Here is a 20,764-nt window from a genome sequence, read left to right on the forward strand (position 1 = left end):
ACCAAAATCATAATATAGCAAAGTCATCTCATAGCTTAACAAAACATGTACCATATTTCACATAATAATCCATTTTCAATCTTCATTGTCGAATACATCCATTCATGTTATCATGCATATCTCAGACATATCTTATATCATTAGAATACACATTACCTTTGAACATGATCAAGCTAAAACCAATCATTAGGCATATTACTCAATCATATATATTTCCCACATAATTTCACCAATATGCTATAATCAAATATTCTTTAATACCAAATCACATAATAACACCTTAACCAAACATAACAACCAAGTTCACATATATTTTTATCTATACATGAACCATAGCCGAATCAACCAAACACACATCCAAAATCACCAACCATTTCAATGCATATAACACATATAAACTTGACTAAAGTTTCATATACTCACATATCATATTAGCCATTTTCGCATGGCTTAATATATACATAACTTCAAACTAAACCAAATATAATCTAGCCTATACATGCCATAGGTTCAAGTTCAAACTTATAAAGTACCAAAAATAGTCGATACTGTGATAGACTTTGCTAACGATCCTCAAGCTTGTAACTAGTCTCTATAATCTATAAAATAGAGGCAAAAATAGACACACACAGTAAGCTATTATAGCTTAGTAAGTCATAAGCAAATAAATAATTCATTGACAATATCAACTCAATTTAACCAAACCAATTCATGCTATCATAACCACATTTAATTTCAAGCTTACAATTTCACATACAACATATACTTTCATATATAATTTTTACCTTGGCCGATTATACATATATCTATTATCAAAGTAACATTCAATTTCAAAACCATAGTACCATTATATAACCGAATATATATATACTCATAAGCTTATACTCTTGAATTAAACTTTAATATCTCATACTTATACATAGATGTGGCCGAATATACTTCACACATACACTTATATTTACGTTAGCATCATGCATATTTTGCGTCACTTATCAAATAATCAACTTACCTTATTTTCAAATAGGTAATCAACTATCACATTCACTTAGCTCAATTTACATATTCGATCACAACTTATCGTTGCCCGTTGAACCATTTGGAATTGAATAGGATACTCAAATAATCACACATATCGTACAATGCCAACATCCCAGACGTGGTCTTACATGTAATCACATATCGATGCCACTAACCCAGACAGGGTCTTGCACGAATCAAATACGATGCCGATGTCCCAGACATGGTCTTACACGTAATCATTTATCGATGCCAACGTCCTAGACATGGTCTTACATGAGAACAACTATCTGAAATCCTATGTCATGACATATGTATCCTAGCTATTCCTAAGGTTCGTACAGGGTTTTTGGACGTCGTAACTCGGTCGAATCGAACTCGTACACATAGCTTTCAAGCATATTCACATTGGGCTATCATGTATATATTTTCATATAATTCATTTTAGCATATAAAACTCGTATTTATTTAAAATTAACAACATCTATTTGCTTATAAACTTACCTCAGACAACAGTAATCGAAACGGGACAACTAATCGACAACTTTGGTTTTCCCCCGATCCAAATCTGATTTCTTTGGTTCTTGATCTAAACATATTCAAATTAAACTCATTCAAACATATTTTCAATCAATTTAGTCCAAACACATATAAATGGGAAAATTACCATTTTACCCCTAACATTTTGCACTTTTTAGAATTTAGTCCAAATTGCACAAAACACAAAACATGCAAAATTTGAATACACTATGTATAGGCTGAATGTTTCTTATATTCATACAAGTCCATACATTTCATTTATTTCACATTTTAATCCCTCAATTTATTATTTTTTCAATTTAGTCCTAATTACTCAAAATCATCAAAAATTCCAATACAATACATATCTTTCATAATTCATCAACTAACATCACAAAACTCTTTTATTCATCAATGGCATAACTCAAAATATTCAGCAAAATCGTAAATTCAAGCATGGGCTTTGTATATTACACTGCAACAATCTCAAAAACATAAAAAATATCAAAAATCGAGCTAGATACATACCTTAATCAAGCTTCAACAATGGCCGAACCTATGGAAACCTTACTTCTTTTTATTTTCTTTAATATTCGGTCATGCAAAAAGAATATGAAAACATGGTTTTAATTTTATGTTTTATAATATATTAACTTAATAATCATTTTACATTTTTAAACTTTATAATAAAATATAAAATCATTATAAACCATGCCTTTAACCGTCCAACTCACTTAATTATGACCTAATTGCATTTAAGTGCTTCATATTAATAAGACAAGTTCAATTAAGCACTTTCATATTTAACTATTAACTTTTTTCACTATACGCGATTAAGCCCTTTTTATTAAATCGAGCACTCAAACAAATGAAATTTTCACACCCATAAATTCAAACATAATAAATACAGAAAATAATTTTTAAATATTTTTCTGACTCAGATTCGTGGTCCCGAAACCACCGTTTCGAATAGGGTCTAAATCAGGTTGTTACATTTTCTTTCGAGATTTGAGGTTGACAGCATAAGAGAAAAGTTTAAGGATTTTGGGGTTTAAGCAAATAGTTTTGATGGATATGAAAAATAGTAGAAGGAAGAGGGGTTTATATAGGGAAAAATTAGGGCAACATGGAGTAAAAACTTAGCTACATTAAGGTTACTTGGGCGGCAAACAATGGAAGTGGTGGCAATAGGTGTGGAATTTTCCCTCCTTTTACTGCCTTCGGCCTCAAATTCAAACTGTATCTTTCTAAAAAAAACTGATTAGTACTTGGGCCAAATTTGACCCGCTTTATTAACATAAAAATTTAAAATTTAAACAAAACAAATGAAACTAAAAAAAATTAAATCTTAACTAGAAAATTTCTTCTGAATAAATTACATTAAATTATTTCACGGGAAAGGTTAGAGGGGTCACAGCGCTCCCGCTTAAGTTCCAATCTCCTTAGACAGAATTAATTAAATGTACTAAATTAATAAAATAAATCCTAATTATTTATTTATTTACAAAACAAGTTTATGAAAAGTCAAGGGTCTGTTAATTTGAACGAGGATTCAACTCGCTCAACATCACCATCCCAATAATGTTTGAGACGTTGACCATTGACTTTAAACGTACCTCCGTAATTGTCGTATAATTCAACAGCTCCATAAGGATAAACTCGATAGATGGTATAAGGTCCTTTCCATTGAGATTTCATCTTCCCAGGAAATAAATTCAGCCATGAATTAAAAAACAAAACCTTCTAACCTTCTTTAAACTCGCAAGGTCGTATATGACTATCATGCCATCTTTTTTATCTTTCTTTATACATTTTGACATTCTCATAGGAAAACAACCTTAGCTCTTTCAACTCATCCAATTGTAACATCATTCTCTCACCGACTTGCTTAAGATCAAAATTCAACTTCTTCAAAGCACAGTGAGCTCTATTCTCCAACTCTAATGGCAAATGACATGCCTTCCTAAAAACCAACCGAAAGGAGTCATTCCTAACGGTGTCTTAAATGATGTTCGATAGGCCCATAATGCATCATCAAGCCTTCGAGACAAATCTTTTCTGCTGGGGCGTAATACCTTTTCAAGGATACATTTGATTTCACGGTTCACTTTTTCAACTTGCTCGTTGGACTGAGGGTGATAAGCAATAGCAATTTGTGCTTCACATCATATTTGTCAAGCAACCACTTAAGCCATTTGTTCACAAAGTGAGAACCTTCATCACTAATAATAGCTCTCGGTGTCCCAAATTGTGTAAAAACATGCTTATGTAGGAATTGCATGACTACCTTAGCATCATTTGTAGGGTGTGCTTCAGCTTCAACCCACTAGGATACATAGCCCACAGCAACTAGGATGTATTTTTTCCCATATGAAGAAGGAAACGGGCCTAAAAAGTCAACGCACCATACGTCGAATAATTCAATCTCCAAAATATTTGTTAAGGGCATTTCATTTCTCATTGATATGTTTCCGCTCATTTTGCATCCATCACAGTTCTTCACATAGGCATAAGCATCTTTAAATAGTGTAAGCCAAAAGAAACCTACTTGCAAAACCTTAGCTATAGTACTTACGCCAGTAAAGTGTGCCCCACTTGGAGATGAATGGCAATGATATAAGATCTCAGCAATCTCACTTTCAGCTACACACTTTCAGATTATATTACCTACACACTATTTAAACAAGAATGGGTCTTCCCAGAAATAATACCAACTATCATCAAGGAATTTCCTCCTTTGTTGGTGTGTCATTTCTTGAGGAATTATTCCACATGCAATATAACTGGAAAAATCAACAAACCAAGGTGTTTCATGAATTCGACTTACCTCAAATAAGTGTTCATCTGGGAAATTCTCATTGATAGGCAGATGTGATCGAGTTACCTCATCTTACTCCAACCTTGATAGATGATTAGCTACTTGATTTTTAACACCTTTTCTGTCTTGGATCACAAGGTCAAATTCTTGGAGTAAAAGTATCCAACGAATTAGCCTCGATTTTGCATCTTTTTTTGCAAGCAAGTATTTAATGGCCGCATGGTCAGTAAAAACTATAACTTTGGTACCAATAAGATATGAGTGAAAATTGTCAAAAGCAAAAACTATAGCAAATAGTTCATTTTCAGTTATCGTATAATTGAGTTGGGCTCCCGTCAAGGTTCTACTTGCAAAGTAAATGGGGTGGAACACTTTATTTTTTCTTTGACCCATCACAGCTCCAACAGCATAATCACTTGCATCGCACATCAACTCAAAAGGTGTGCTCCAATCGGGTGTAATGATTTTGGGGGCTGAGATTAATCCCTTTTTCAGCTCTTCAAAAGCTTCTAAGCATGCTTTGTTAAAATCAAACATTGCAACTTTCTCTAACAACAAACACAACGATTTAGAAATTTTTGAAAAATCTTTGATAAACCTTCGGTAAAAACCGGCATGGCTGAAGAAACTTCTGACTCCTTTCACATTCATTGGGGCTGATAATCTTTCAATTATGTCCATCTTTTCTTTGTCGACTTCAATTCCTTTCTTTGAAATTTATGCCCTAAGAGAATCCCTTTCTTAACCATAAAATGGCATTTCTCCCAGTTAATGACAAGATTTGTCTCTTCGCATCTCTTCATCATCTTAGCAAAATTACTCAAGCAAATATCATAAGTGTTACCAAAAATAGAAAAATCATCCATGAAAACCTCAGTAAAATTTTTGACCATATCAGTGAATACTGCTATCATGCATCGTTGGAATGTTGCAGATGCATTGCATAAACCAAAAGGCATTCGTCTAAAAGCAAATGTATCGTACGGACAAGTGAAGGTTGTTTTATTTTGGTCTTCCGAGGCTACAACTATTTGGTTATATCCCAAATAACCATCTAAAAAATAATGGAATTCATTACCTGCCAGTCGATCTAACATCTGATCCATAAAAGGCACCGAAAAATGGTCCTTCCGTGTGGCTTTATTTAGCTTTCTATAGTCAACACAAATTCTCCAACCAGTAATAGTTCTTGTTGGGATCAATTCGTTACGCTCATTCTCAACAATCGTAATTCCACATTTCTTCGGTACACACTGTACTGGACTTACCTACGAACTATCTAAAATAGGATAGATGATTCCTGCATCCAACCATTTGATCACTTCCTTTCTCACAACTTCCTTCATAATAAGATTGAGCCTCCTTTGCCTATCAATTCGAACTTTTCACCTTTCTCTAGAATAATTTTGTGCATGCAAAATGAAGGGTTTATACCTCGAATATCAGCTATGGTCTAACCAATTACTTTCTTAAATTTCTTTAGAACAAAAATTAGTTGCTCCTCTTGATCTTTTGTCAGTTCTGCTGAAATAATCACAGGCAAAGTGGAACTATCACCTAAATAAACGTATTTCGAATGGGAAGGAAGTACGTTTAGTTCGAATGTATGTGGTTTTACAATTGACAATTTGGGTTGTACAAATTCTCTGAGTTCCAACTCTAGCAGTTCAAACCAAGTGGATTGAATAAAATTTCTCTGATCGACTTCCACCAGAACCATGACTTCTTCACTCACCAGAACCATGACTTCTTCACTTTCTTCATCCTCCAAAGGGTCAAACCCTAAGGCTTTCTCCAATGGATCTTCAAAATTACTTTCCATAGAAATAAAGGTTTCTATTTCTTCCATAATTGAACACTTTTCTGTCGGATCGAGAAATTTCATCACTTTAAGAATGTTAAAAGTTACCTGATCATCTTGAACTCGCATAGTGAGTTTGCCTTTCTGCACAACAATTAACATTCTTCCCATGGCTAGGAAAGGTCTCCCAAGGATAATTGTCACTTCCTTACCTACTTCAAAATCTAGAATAATGAAATCAGTAGGAAAAATATATTCATCGACTCTTACCAAAACATCCTCGATCTTTCCTTCGGGTATGCTAAAGATCGATCCGCTAGCTGGAGCGCCACAGTTGTAGGTCTTACTTCTTCTATCCCTAGCATCTTGAAAATAAACTTAGGCATCAAGTTGATACTTGCTCCTAAGTCACATAAAGCTTTACCATAGTAAGATTCACCAATGTTACAGGGTATCGTAAAGCTTCCTGGATCCTTCAATTTTGGTGGCAGCTTATTCTGTAGGAATGCACTACACTCCTTTGTCAAGACGACAGTCTCATGCTCACTCAGTCGTTTCTTCTTGGATAGTACATCCTTCATAAACTTCACATAATTCGACATTTATTCTAAAGCCTCCACCAATAGAATATTGATGTGTAATTGCTTCAAAACATCCAAAAACTCTATTTCTACTTATGTTGCTATAATATTTGTGGATAAAGAGGTGATGGAACTTTCGGTTGGACTAGACAACTCTTCTGAGTAGGTAAATCTACATCCAAAGAAGATGTTAAAGTGTCTGAATTCACTAAGTTGGGATTTACCTTGCCAATCTTTGCCAATCACTGAGTAGGTAAGCTGGTTGACTTTCCTCCTTTTCAACAGACTCATCTTCGACATCAATCAATCGGGGTTCCAGAATTTTACCACTTCGCAATGCCACTACCTTGATATGTTCTTTACCCAAGTTTCTTGGATTCTCAGTATCACTTGGCAAGGTTCCTTGCGGTCTATTACGAAGCTCCGTAGCCAACTGACCCATTTGGTTTTCCAAATTTTTCAGTGCTGCTTCTTGGCTCTGGATCAAAGCATTATTCTTTTCCATGTACGCTTTCAACAAGTTCTCCAGACTATTTGATGCCTTATCTTAAGGTGGTTTTGGAGCTTGCTAATTAAACCTTTGAGATTGGCTGGGTCTATGCTGCATAAAGTTGTTGTTTGGTCCATTTCCTTGATTGCTCTAAGAAAAGTTAGGATGATTACACCATGAAAGATTATAGAAGTTGGATTGGGGTCATTGTCCAATCTTATTTTGATGCTGGTTCCCCACATAGTACACTAACTTTGGATTCAATGGGCAATTCTCGAAAGAATGACCTTTGTCACAGTACACACAGGAAACTACTTCAAATGGACTTGGTGGCTAAGCTGCAAAATTATTAGCACTATTAGCGATAAACTGCTTTAACATAGAGAAAATAGATGATACCTGAGCTGGCAATGAAGTGAGAGCATCAACTTCATGAACTCCGGCTATACGTCTTCCTGAAGCTGTTCGATTTGTTGGCCATTGATAGTTATTACTTGCAATCCTCTTGATGATCTCATAAGCCGCATTATAAGACTTAGACAAAATTGCACCATTCGCAAAAGCATCTACCATCAATCTTGTATGTGCATTGAGACCATTATAGAATGTCTCCAACTAGATACAATGAGGAATCCCATAATGAGGACACTTACGAAGTAACTCCTTGAATTGCTCCCAAGCCTCATACAGTGACTCGTCATCCAATTGTTGGAAAGTTGTGATCTCATTCCTCAACTTAGCGTTCTTGCTAGGCAGGAAATACTTTACCAAAAATCTCTCTACTAATTCTTGCCATGTAGATATGGAACTTGGTGGTAATGAATTGAGCCATGCTTGTGCTCGATCTCTCAACGAGTATGGAAACAAATTCAACCTCAGTGCGTCTTCAGTCACACCGGCTATCTTGAATGAATCACTCACCTCCATAAACAATCAAAGCTGGAGATGTGGATCTTCTGTGGGCATACCACTAAATTGGCCCACCATTTGTAGCATTTGAAACATCAGCATTTGAAACATCACTGGTTTCAATTTGAATTGGGTTGCCTCAATATCTGGCCTTCTAATTTCTGGATTTAACTCATTGAAAAGCGTCACAGCATATTATTTGATGCATCGATCCCTATCATCGGCAATGAGGATGGAATTTCGTAAATGATCGGCTTCAGTACCTTGGTCTTGATTCTAATTTCCAAGGTCCATCTCAACTTGTCTTTGAGTTGTTCATTCACATCATCTCTGTCTAAAAGTTCACTCAATTTCAAGGTCTACTAGGAGTAAATTGATAATCCAATCTATGCTCATAAACCCCTAAAAAGAAAATAACAAAATTGAAAAGATTAAGTTTGTAATGTTAGAAGTAACCAAATTGAAAATAAATAATTTCACAAAAAATGACTAAGGCAATAGTTGATAATCCCCAGCAACGGTGCCAAAAACTTGTAACACTCGGGTTTGTACAAGTGTACACAATCGTTATCAAGTAATAAGTAAGTATCTAGTTATTGTCTCCACAAGGATTATATTTGTGCTCAGCCAATTAATTTGTAAAATTATATTAACAATTTGATAAATAAAAAACAATATAATTGAGACATGATAAAAAATTAAGTATATGAAACTAAATGCAATGATCCCTAATGCAATTTATCCTAAGTATGCAAACTATATGATTGAAATAGATTTTATTAGAATTAACACAATAAGCAACAATTATAAAATAAATATTAAACTCAAATTATTATCAGCATGCTTATTAATATTCGAAGATCTTTCATGAGTTTGGAAACCACATTAGGTCCTTTCGTAATCCTTTATTTAGTAAATACGCATTTTACTGATCCTTATTTACTAAGGGTTTCTGTAATGCCTCGAATTTTGGGCCTAGAAGTATTAGGTCTTGAGCATGGGAACCGTAACACCCCTAACCTATATCCATCGCAGGATTAAGGTTACGGAGCATTACCAATCCATACACAGCTTTAAAGAGTCAAACATTACTATATGGCCAAATATATCTTTAATACCATATATAAATAATACATATTTTATCATACCACTATGAATTATTAAATAAACACAAAATATAACTCATAGTACACCACATTTGCATGATAGATATTATACGTAATTAACTATAACATAATGAAGTATACATGATTATATCAATTTAACCATATCATATTCGACACATATACACTACTATATATAATTTAAATAAATTAAACCATGAACTAATTTACTATTAAATCAACCAATTTGTGCTCATCATTTAATGAATAATCTATACACTATTTAAACATCAATTTTAACCATAATTAACATATATGTATCATATAACACTCATATTGAAAATAAAAATTTCACTATTCATTTGGTCATTTTTCCATATATTAGCCGAAAATACATGCATATCATTATTCCAAGCAAAACCTACAAGACGAATTATAAATTAAATTATTATATTTAATCCACAAATATAATACATTACCAACTCGATATATATAACTCAATATTTATATTCATCAACCGCACCTAATTTATCAACCAACCTAGCATAATATATGCAAATACATTTTCATTACAAACCTAATCAAAAAGACTATTACACACTAAAATATATATTTATATAATTTATATCTAAATCATCAACATTATATTCCATTACTAAACCATTCACAAGATAATACATATCATATTTCAAACTTACCATAATTGGTGACTATTTGTGTTACTTATCAAAGCTCAACAACTAAATTGACATATATTATCACTAGTGCATATACCATAGACTAGTCAACCAAATACATATACATCCAAAATTACCAACAATTTTTAATGTAAAAAACACATATCACAAATATCTTTCATCCATGACACATAACATTATAACTAAATGAACTTAAACCATAATCAAACATAACCAAATTCAAGCATAGAAGTTAAGCCATTTTCGCATGGCTTAAATTATACATGAACCCAAAACCTAACATTTCAAAAATATAATCCAGCCTATACATGCCATAGATTTGAAAATTCACTTATAAAAAATATCGAAAATAGTTGGTAGTGTGATTGACTTTGCTGACGATCCCCGAGCTCGTAACTTGAATCCAAAATCTATAAAACAGAGGTAAACAAGAACACACACAGTAAGCTATTGTAGCTTAGTAAGTCATAAGAAAATAAATCATTAAATGAACATTAATATTAACTCAACTAGACCAAATTAAGTAATCTATAATCAAATACACATTTTTCATGCTTAAAACTCATATACCATTACATGAACGATATGTAATTATATTAACTTGGCTGAATACAGATAAGTTCATAAACATATATAATTCTCACTGTCATAATGCATTTTTCAATTGTTCATATCAAATATATACTTACCTTGTCTTTTAAGTCATTTAACTTAGCACATACCTGACATTTTAGCTCGATTTCACATTTGATCTTATCTTGATATTGCCCGTTGAACCATTAGGGATCGAATAGGATACTTGGATAATCACATATATCGAACAATGCCAACATCCCAGACGTGGTCCTACATGCTATCTCTTATCGATGCCACTGTCCCAGACAGGGTCTTACACGAATCAAATACGATGTCGATGTCCTAGATGTGGTCTTTGTAACACCCTGAATTTGGGCCCAGAAGTTTTGGGCCTTGAGCATGGGAGTGGTTGAAGGCAGCTTATAATATTTTGTTGTGCATGTAAATTTCGTTAATGAAGGCTTGTTTTAGTGGTTAATTGTGCTAAGAAGTGTTGGAGAAGTCCTGGGTTCAAACTTGGACTCTAGCAAAAATTCTGGTTTAAGGTGAATCAAACCCTGGGTGTAGTAGGTAGGCCTTAAGAATATTGTTGGAGAAATTGTGCCACAAAAAGCCTTGTGGTCTGGTGGCAAAGTAGCGCCACATAAGAGGCAGGAAGGTGGCGCATAGAGTTGGCAAGGAGGTCCAGGGTTCGAAACTCATGGCAATCAAAACGCATTTATTTTGCTAACAGGGGGTGGCAAGAGTTGATGATGAATTTAAACCCTGATGTTGGAGGGATCCCACATCGGGAAGCTAACATAAGAGTGGATGCGAAGTTGGCTTTAAATAGAGAGAACCATGAGGAGAGTAAGGGTACCTTTTTTGGCTGATCCCTTTCGCTTTATGGCGTGCTCGTTTGGGTTAGGCGTCGGCTAAGAGTGCTCGGAGCGCGGATTAACTCTAGTCTCCTATTAGGTGTGTATTTTGTCCCTACTCTAGCTGTAGGATGGCTACTTCAGGCTGTGATGGGCCGAAAGGGGTCATGTAGGCCTAATAGGCCTACGGGCCCAATTGGATAAGTTGTTTGATTGTGTAGTAAATATTGGACTAGGCTAGGTGAATCTCATATTTGTGGTTAGATTTGGGCTAAAAGGGCCACACGAGCGTGTGGGCCCATTTGGGCCAAGAATAGGCTTTAGGCCCATTCGTATTGTTATCCCTGTTTAGAATACTTTAATTTACCAAATTACTGAAATACCCTCAATTTGTAAAATTACCAAAGTACCCTCGATTTACAGAATTACCATTTTACCCTCAATTTATAGAATTATTATTTTACCCTCGATTTACAAAATTACCATTTTACCCTCGATTTATAGAATTACCGTTTTACCCTCGATTTACAAAATTACTAAAATACCCTTGGTTTACAAAATTACCAAAATACCCTCGATCAATAAAATTACCAAAATACCCTTGGCTTGTAAAATTACCAAAATACCCCTAATTTGTGAAATTATTGAAATACTCTCGATTTGTAAAATATCAAAATACCCCTGTAGGGTAGAATTACCGCAATACCCCTGTCGGGTAGAATTATCGAAATATCCTTGTAGGGTAGAAATACTGAAATACCCCTGTAGGGTAGAATTAGTGAGACACCCTTGTGGGGTAAAATTACCATTTTGCCCCTAGGGTGTTAAATGACTGTTTTGCCCTTGTGGGCAAGTGACTGACTTGGACTGTGTGGTTGAAGGATTTGATTGTAAATATATGTTGGTGATATGAATGACTTGACTGTGATTGTTTGATTCAAATATGGGCATGACATTCTGCATACATGACATGTTGCATGGGTTGGGTTTTATAAAAATGGAGGAAGTGCTAAAAGGGCTTTGCCCTAGTTTACTGAAAAGGGCTTTGCCCCAGTTTATCGAAAAGAGCTTTGCCCCAGTTATTAAAAGAGGCTAGGCCTCCAGTTATATGATAAAGCAGCTATGCTACTAGTGGAGAGTTTGGTTGGGTGGGTTGAGTTATTCCCCACATGGAGAGCTTGGTTGGTACGGGTGGAGAGTAGCAGATGGTGGATTGAGTAGTCTCCCCAAATGGGCTTGCATACATCCATTGGTATTACATGTGACATTGAAATGGGCCTATGGGCCATACCGTTTACAGTAAAGGCTTCGGCCCAGTAACCGTTAAACGAAAGGCTTCGGTCCAGTATATGTCGAGATTGAATAGGGCTTTGGTCCAGATTGTACTGATACTGTGTTATTCACTGTTTGTTTGTTATTGGGATTACACACTGAGTTTTCGTAAACTCACCCCGTTTCTAGCTGTGCAGGTAATCCCTAAGCTTAGATGGTTTGGAGCTGCGAGGGACTCGGAGATGACCACACTACTGTTTCTGTTTCTTTTAATTGCAATTAGATTTCGTTTTTGGTTTTTAATTTATGTAATAAGGCCTTGGTGGGTTTTAAGTTTTAATTTGGATTGTGATTTCTTATACTAAACTGCTAGTCTAGGAAAACTCAAGATTTCAAAATGGCATGATTCTTCTAAGGAACACGAGCTTCCAACAACAAAGTTTTCAAAATGCTTCCGTGATTTTAAATGAAGTAATATACCAAAGGCAAACAAATTGATAAACGTTTTGATGAGAACTTTAGTTTAATAATAATAAAAGATTTTAGATTCAGTAATGGATTTTCACCGGAATGATCAAATTTGAAAAATGGTTTGATGTGACACGCCAGATTCGGCCATAACGTCTAGGCCGGGTTTAGAGTGTTACAGTCTTACTTGTAACAACGTATCGATGCCAACGTCCCAAACATGGTCTTACACGAAAACACATATATCGTTGCCAATATCCCAGACATGGTCTTACACGAAAACACATAGCATAATTCCTATGGTTCGTACGGGGCTTTTGGATGTCGTAACTCAATCGAATCGAGCTCGTAAACTTAGTTCTTATGCATATATACATTTAGCTTTCACTTATATAAATTCACATAATTCAATTTAAGTATATAAACTCGTATATATAAATACTAAAATATCTATTCACTTATGAACTTACCTCGGACGATGAAAAATGGAACAAGATGACTACTCGACAACTTTAGTTTTCCCCTATCCAAATCTAATTTCCTTGGTTCTTGATCTAAAAATATTCAAATTAAACTCACTCAACATATTTTCACTCACTTTAGTCCAAAAACACATAAACGGGAAAATTGCCATTTTACCCCTGACATTTTACACTTTTTACAATTTAGTCCAAATTGCACAAAACACAAAACATGCAAAATTTGCACACAACATGCTTAGGCTAAATATTCCTAGTGTTCATACAATTCCATACATTTCATTTATTTCACATTTTAGTCCCTCAATTTATTATTTTTTCAATTTAGTCCTAATTACTCAAAATCATCAAAAATTCCAATACAAAACATATCAATCCAAAACATATCTTTCATATTTCACCGACTAACATCACAAAACTCAAATATTCATCAATGGCATAACTCAAAATCTTCACCAAAATAAGAAATTCAAGCATGGGGTTTGTAGATAACTTATCAACGATCTCAAAAATGTAAAAATTATCAAAAACCGAGCTGGAACTTACCTTAAATCAAGCTTGAGAATGGCCGAACCTAAGTTTTATTTTTCTTTTCTTTTGTTTACGGCAAGAACAAGGTATGAACACAAAAAAATGACTTTTTTTTATGTTATAATATAACATATAGTAACATAATATCAAATTTACATATATAACCTCATTATAAAATATAAAACCATTTTAAATCATGGACATCACCGTCCAACATGTATAACTATGGTTTAATTGCAACTTAAATGCCTCCATTTTAAAAGACAACAACAATTCAACCCTTACATATTAAACTATCAAGTTTTCATTTTACGCGATTAAGCCCTTTTATTTAATCGGGCACTGAAACGACAAAATTAAAACACAAAAAAATTCAAAGATATAAATTAACACAAAATAAACACAGAAAATAATTTTTAGATTTTTTTCTAACTCAGATTTGTGGTCTCGAAACCACTGTTTCGATTAGGGTCTAAACTGGACTGTTACAGGAACAGTTAGGAGGTTGCACATAAATGTTTAGTTGTGCAAGAGAGTGACACAAATGAGTGTTTTCCTCAGTGGTTAAGTGTTTTGGGAGTATCGGAGAAGTCTTGGGTTCAAGCCTTGGCTTGTGCAAAAGTTTTTTTTTTAAATGGATACATCCCTGTCACTAGTCAGTAGGTTTTTAAATAAATGTGGGTATTATATGTCAGAAAGGGCCTACTGGTCTAGAGGATGAGTGGCCCGTTACTGTTGCCTGAGGGCGGAAGTTCGAGTCCTGCTATGCGTAATGAAGGGTTTTATTTTACTGCTTGTGTCGTGGAGGTGTTGTAGTTTGACCGAAATTCTGTAGTGTTTGAGTGGGGTTTGAATTCGGCTATTGAGGGGATTGTGGTGGTCAGTTCGAGAGTATTGAGGAGACATTTAAGGGGAGTGATGAGAGTTTGTGCTGAATTTGATTTCTTTCTCTCAAAAATTTGGCTGGGCATCTGTTCCTCTCAAATTTTCTTTTCTTTCAGTCGATTGCTCTTTGATCCTTAGTGCTGAATATTGCTAGGTGTTCCCTGTTGCATTCTTTTGTTACCCTGCAGCAAACATTCCCTCCTCCTCCCTTTTTGATTCTCTTTTTCTTCTACTGCTCCCCTCAACATGCCATCTTCTTCTTTCCTTTTTATTGTTGTTCTTTACATTACATCTCTCTGTCGAATTGTTAGTTATTTCGTCTATTCTCTTTTAATTTTCCAATTGCTCCATTCACACTCCACAGTTTCGTGCATTTAGTAAGTTTTGGTATTCGATTGGTTGTAACTGTGCTTGTGAATAATGGGTTAAGATGGGTTTCGGCTGGATTGCAGGCACTAATCGAGGAACTAGTGATCGGTTTTCAACGGTCCAAGTGTTTAGGATCTCTATTGATTGACCGAAGGTAAGGGATTTTCTTCACAATGTTTATAGTTAATATACCTCACCGAATTTAATTGCATATCGATTAAAGTGACTGATTAGAGGGTCAGTTCTTATTTTGAAAGCAAGGAATTGGGTGGACTGGGGTCATTATAGCATTGATTTGTAGGTGGTTTGTCGAAGTGTGAGGGTAAGTGAGCTTCGAAATGATTGTTGGTGTTGTCAATTTGAGTGTCACTTTTCGATCATGATTAATTTCATCAAAACTCTAGTTTGACATTTCAGGGTGCTAGAGTGGTCGTGGTGGAGTTAACATCTAAAGCGTGCATTTTAGGTGTGTAAACACAACTCTGAAATCATAAATCGGCAAAGCTGAAAAGTGCGATTAGTCAACAGCACACGGGCGTGCGGCTACCCATATGGTAGCCCGTGTGACTAAACATGGGTGGATGGTCGACGAAGCCATCATGAGTGATTTCGTGGGTCGAGGCCATATTGGGCCATATTGTGCCAAGTTGGGCAGTGTAAGCTTTACGGGCTTGTAGGCCCCACATGGATAAACTACACAGACTTGTGGAATTAATTGGGCTAGGCTATGTAATACACACGGCCAAGGTCATTATGGGCTTTGTGGGCCATACAGGCTTGTGGGCCAACATGGGCCCACAATATGGGCTGTGGGACCATTTTTACTGTTTGATTGTTAAGGTTGCACAGGTCGCACGAGACAACTGTGAACCTACTGTTGGGTCAGTAAGTTTACCTAAACCCCCTATATAGGATAAAATGACTATTTTGCCCCTATTGATGTATATATATGTACATGCATGACCTTATTTTAGCATGCTATTTAAACTGTAATGGATACATGTATGACTCTATGATATGACATGACATGATTGTATGATGCATTGCACAGGGATGGGTTTATACTGATCAAAGGAAGTGTACTTAAAGGCTTCTAGCCTAAATTACTAGCAGCACAGCTGCATATTACTGTATAGTACCGCTTTTGGTACTTTTTGGAGTGTAGGGATGAGTGGATTGATTATATCCTCACATAGAGTGTAGGGTTAGACAGAGTTTGAGTGTAGAGGCTGGATAGGTAGGAATTATATACTGTTTAAACTGCAACTGCACTGATTATTGTTATTGTAATGGGCCAAGGCCCAGCGCATGACTGTTTCTATATTGACATGGGCTAAAGTCCAAACTGATATTGTCACTGTTACTAAAGGGGATTAGGCCCAAACTGTGCTTGTTTTCTGATTGTTTTCTTATATGGGATTACACACTGAGTTTTCGTAAATTCACCCCCCGGTTTTAACTTTTTAAGTAGTTTCCACGCATAGGCGGATCGGTGGAATGGAGGACTCAGAGGAGGCCACATGATCTATCAAATTTTAAATAGAATTTTATGATTTCTATTTAAGTTTTGGGGTATTTTACTATAATAGTAGCCTCTTTGGATTTTATTTTGGGATTTTTATTTGCTTTGAATTATAACTGCTAGTAGTAGGAAAAGACGCGGGTTTTCAAAAGGATAAAAGTTTGTCAAAATTACCATGAATACGCCACCTGTTTTAAGAGCTTTCGCAAGAAATTACGTTTTGGAAATTAATGACGATTTAATATGATTATCTTCTTGACAAATGACTTATACTTTGAAAATGAACGAGACATCCTAAAATCATCTTTAAGATCACAAAGATGTTAAATATAGAACGGGTTTTTCAATGTTATTCACTTTACAAAAAACACCCAATGTGACATCGCCAGATTCGGCCATAACGTTCAGGCCGAGTTTAGAGTGCTACATTTTGTGTTATCAGAGCCGAGTTGCAAAACTCGACTATGGATTTGGGTTCCTTTTAAAAACTTGAAATTTTTAAAAAGAACTATTCCAAATGATTTGGAAGTATTTTGAAATGTTTTTACTGAATGTGTGGTACACCGAGTCTTCAGTGCCGATTCTGTAAGTCTTCTAAAACTATTGATTGTTTAAATTGGATTACTGAGACTACTGTAGGTAGTAGACTATACTGAAATACTCTATTTAGGGTGAACTAAAACTGTAGTAAAACTGCGATCTACGAAAACGAACTCTGAATTACTGATACTGTTTTCCATAAAATATATGTGAATAAACACTGGAACTGTAAACTGATGCATAAAACTGTCAAGATAAGATAAAACATTAATAGACAATAAGCACAAGAGGTATTCGCAGATAGGGTACAAAAGGCCGTGGTAGAGGCTGTAAAGGGGCTCGAGCTGGGTCCTCTTCATATGGCAATATGCCTAATTTGGATGCGAGTGAGACACCAGTGTCACCCGCTACAGTGGCTGGGGATGATGCATTGTCCCGGGCTATGCTAAGGATTTTGGAGAGGGTTGTTAGGCCCAATACTGGATATGGGGTCAAGGGTCGGTTACGAAATGACTCTAGTCCAATGGAGTTAAGCTCTTCAGGGGGTGTCACTGGTGTCGCCCCTAATGTGGTCAAGTATTGGATTGGCGAATGTCCCGGTCTATCTATAGACTGTACTAAAAACACTCAAGTTAAATATGGTAGTATTTTGGAACTAGAGTGCCCAGCGGGAATGTCGTGGTGTAGTCTGTGTTATGCGACTGATCTGATAGTTGGAAATTTTGAGGACAAAATTTCTTTAAGGAGGGAACTATTAGGTCTTAAGCATGGTAATAGTTAGGAGGCTAAACATAAATGCTTAGTTGTGCAAGAAAGTGACACAAATGAGTGTTTTCCTCAGTTGTAAAGTGTTCTGGGAGTGTCTGAGAAGTCTTGGGTTCAAGCCTTGGCTTGTGCAAAAGTTTTGTTTTAAATTGATAAATCCTTGTCACTAGTCAGTAGATTTTTAAATAAATATGGGTATTATATGTCAGAAAAGGCCTGCTGGTTTAGAGGATGAGTGGCGTGTTACTGTTACCTGAGGGCGGAAGTTTGAGTCCTATTATGCACAATGAAGTGTTTTATTTTACTGCTTGTGTCGTGGAGGTCTTGTAGTTTGATCAAAATTTTATAGTATTTGAGTGGGGTTTGACTTTGGTTGTTGAAGGGATTATGGTGGTCGGTTGGAGAGTTTTGAGGAGACATTTAAGGGGAGTGATGAGAGTTTGTGCAGAATTTGATTTCTTTCTCTCAAAAATTTTGCTGGGCATCTGTTCCTCTCAAATTTTCTTTTCTTTCTGTCGATTGCTCTTTGATCCTTAGTGCTGAATATTGCTAGGTGTTCCCTGTTGCATTCTTTTGTTACCCTACAGCAAACATTCCCTCCTCCTCCCTTTTCGATTCTCTTTTTCTTCTACTGCTCCCCTCAACATGTCGTCTTCTTCTTTCCTTTTTGTTATTGTTCTTTTGTTGTTGTTGTTGTTATTCTACGGTAAATGTTCCCTCCTCCTCCTTTGCCAATTCTTTTTTACTTCTACTGATCTCCTCAACATGTTGTCTACTTCTTTTCTTTTTTCCTAGTGTTCTTTACATCACTGCTCTCTGCTGAATTGTTAGTTGTTAGTTCTTTCATCCCTTCTCTTTTAATTTTCCAATAGTTCCATTCACAATCCACAGTTCCATGCCTTCAGTAAGTTTTGGTATTCGATTGGTTGTAACTGTGCTTGTGAATAATGGGTTAAGAGGGGTTTCGGCTGGATTACAGGCACTAACTGAGGAACTAGTGATCGGTTTTCAATGGCCCAAGTGTTTAGGATCTTTGTTGATTGACTGAAGGTAAGGGATTTTCTTCTCAGTGTTTATAGTTAGTATACCTCACCGAATTTAATTACGTATCGAGTAAAGTGACTGAATAGAGGGTCACTTCCTGTTTTGACAATAAGGGATTGGATGGACTGGGGTCGTTGTAGCATTGATTTGTAGTTGGTTCGTCGCAGTGTGAGGGTATGTAAGCTTCGGAATGATTGTTGGTGCTGTCAATTTCAGTGCCTCTTTTCGATCATGATTAATTCCATCGAAACTCTAGTTTGACATTTCAGGGTGCTAGCGTGATCATGGTGGAGTTAACATCTAAAGCGTTTCAGGTGTGTAAACACAACTCTGAAATCATAAATCGGCAAAACCAAAAAGTGCAATTAGTCAACACCACACGGGCGTGCGGCTACTCGTGTGGTAGCCCGTGTGACTAAACATGGGTAAATGGTCAACGAGGTCATCAAGAGAAATTTCATTGGTCGAGGCTTGTGGGCTCAACGGGCTTGTGGGCCCCACACGGATAAACCACACAGACGTGTGGAATTTATTGGGCTAGGCTGTGTAATACACATGGTCAAGGCCATTATGAGCTATGTGGGCCACACGGGTGTGTAGGCCGACATGGTCCTACATTATGGGCCGTGGGCCCATTTTTACTGTTTAACTGTTAAGGTTACACGGGTCGCACGAGACTACTGTGGACCTACTATCGGGTCGGTAAGTATATAGGATAAAATGACTATTTTGCCCTTATATGGTAAGATGATTGTTTTGCCCCCATGTGATGTATATATATATTACATGCATGACTATATTTTAGCATGCTATTTAAACTGCAATGGATACATGTATGATTATATGATATGACATGACATGGTTGTATGATGAATTGCATGGGGATGGGTTTATACTGATCAGAGGAAGTGTACTGAAATGCTTCGAGCTTAAATTACTGGCAGCCCAATTGCATATTACTGTATAGTGCCGTTTTCGGTACTTTTTGGAGTGTAGGGATGGGTGAGTTGATTATATCCCCACATGGAGTGTAGGGTTGGATGGAGTTGGAGTGTAGAGGCTGGATGTGTAGGACTTATATACTGTTCAAACTATTACTGAACTGATTATTGTTACTGTAATGGGCCAAGACCCAATCGCATGACTGTTTCTGTATTGAGATGGGCTAAAGTCCAAACTGATATTTTCACTGTTACTAAAAAGGGCTTAGGCCCAGAATGTGCCTGTTTTCTGATTGTTTGCTTATATGGGATTACACACTGAGTTTTCGTAAACTGACCTTCCAATTTTAATTGTTCAAGTAATTCCTACGCATAGGAGGATCAGGTGCAACGGAGGACTCAGAGGAGGCCACACGATCTATCAAATTTTAAATAGTATTTTATGACTGTAATAATGGCCTTTTTGGATTTTATTTTTGGGATTTTTATTTTCTTTGAATTATAACTGCTAGCTGTAGGAAAATACCACGATTAGGCAACCTGTTTTAAAAGCTTCCGCAAGATATTACATTTTGGAAA

General features: G+C 35.9%; 1 non-coding gene across 1 annotated transcript; it reads left to right on the top strand.

Moving 5' to 3' along the window:
- Positions 1 to 7,857: 7,857 nt before the first annotated feature.
- LOC121210604 (small nucleolar RNA R71) lies at positions 7,858 to 7,964 on the top strand. The gene has a single exon (XR_005905718.1). It is a non-coding gene; the product is annotated as a small nucleolar RNA R71 (small nucleolar RNA).
- The last annotated feature ends 12,800 nt before the right edge of the window (positions 7,965 to 20,764 follow it).

The sequence above is a fragment of the Gossypium hirsutum genome, chromosome A11 (assembly GCF_007990345.1).
Source record: "Gossypium hirsutum isolate 1008001.06 chromosome A11, Gossypium_hirsutum_v2.1, whole genome shotgun sequence".
In the NCBI taxonomy this organism is placed as follows: Eukaryota; Viridiplantae; Streptophyta; class Magnoliopsida; order Malvales; family Malvaceae; genus Gossypium; species Gossypium hirsutum.